This window comes from Orycteropus afer, unplaced genomic scaffold (assembly GCF_000298275.1).
Source record: "Orycteropus afer afer isolate SDZICR_OR568_19922 unplaced genomic scaffold, OryAfe1.0 scaffold00049, whole genome shotgun sequence".
NCBI lineage: Eukaryota > Metazoa > Chordata > Mammalia > Tubulidentata > Orycteropodidae > Orycteropus > Orycteropus afer.
Window position 1 is genome coordinate 3,838,291 of NW_006921636.1, and position 1,128 is coordinate 3,839,418.

A 1,128-nucleotide genomic window follows, 5' to 3' on the forward strand; every position below is an offset into this window, starting at 1 on the left:
TGCTCTAAAGAGACAGCTAAACATGAAAGGAGGCTCTATTGTCTTAGCAATTAAGAAATATGGGCAGTCCCCCATTTACAAAGGAAATCAGTTCCTAACAATATCTTTAAATGGAATTTATAGTTGAGTTGGAACAGGTGTACACTATTTTTATTTAGCTTTACTTTAATGCATGAAAAGGCTCTATGCTCTTTCAATGATTTAAAAGCTGCACATACAGCAAGTGAAGGAAATTGTGATGGATTCCTTTCCAGTGGGGGTTGGTTGAGTTCTTTCAAAGGGAGAGAAAATTTACATAGCATTAAAGGGCGAGTAGCATTCATCCAAGGAGCTCTGGTGGCATAATACCTAAGGCCTCTGACTGCTAACCAGAAGGCTGGTGGTTCAAACCTCCCAGCAACTCCTGGGAAGGAAGAGTGGGCCATCTATTTCCGTAGAGATACTGCCCCGGAAACCCAAGGAGGGGTCACTATGTGTCGAATCTGACTCGACGGCAGTGAGTTTGGTTTGGTTTTTTTGAGGATTCACCGAATCACAAAAGTTAAATATATAAAGGACAAGTTGGAGTCCTTCTTGAGGAGCTCGGGTGGCATAGGGCCTACGGCTTTTGACTGCTAACCAGAAAGTTGGTGGTTCAAACCCACCAGCTGCTCCATATAAGGAAGATGGGGCAATCTACTTCCATATAGATTTACTGCCTCAGAAACCCAATGGGGATCACTGTGAGTTGGAATCAACTCTATGGCAGTGAGTTGTCCATAAGTTGGATGTTTGTAACTTGGGGACTGCCTGTATAATTCAAAACAAGGCTTGGGAAAAGGATACTGCTTACATTTTCAAGGGATGTAAGTTGATGTACCCTATTTGGAGGCCATCCTTGCTGGTAAGGAGCATTCTGTCTGCCCTTCGAAGATAGATTTGTTTGTTCTTCTGCCAGTCCACGGTATATTCAATATTCTTTGCCAACACCATAATTCAAAGGCATCAGTTCTTCTTCAGTCTTCCTTATTCATTGTCCAGCTTTCAGATGCATGCAGGATGATTGAAATTATCCTGGCTTGGGTCAGGTGCACCTTAATCCTCAAAAGTAGCATTTTTTCTTTTTAATACTTTAAAGAGGTTTTTTTT

At 41.8% G+C, this 1,128-nt stretch overlaps 1 protein-coding gene across 1 annotated transcript in view; it reads left to right on the forward strand.

Annotated features, from left to right (window-relative positions):
* Nucleotides 1-1,128, forward strand: part of LOC103194884 (zinc finger protein 64) — a 53,613-nt gene that overhangs the window by 16,057 nt on the left and 36,428 nt on the right. The window lies entirely within an intron of this gene.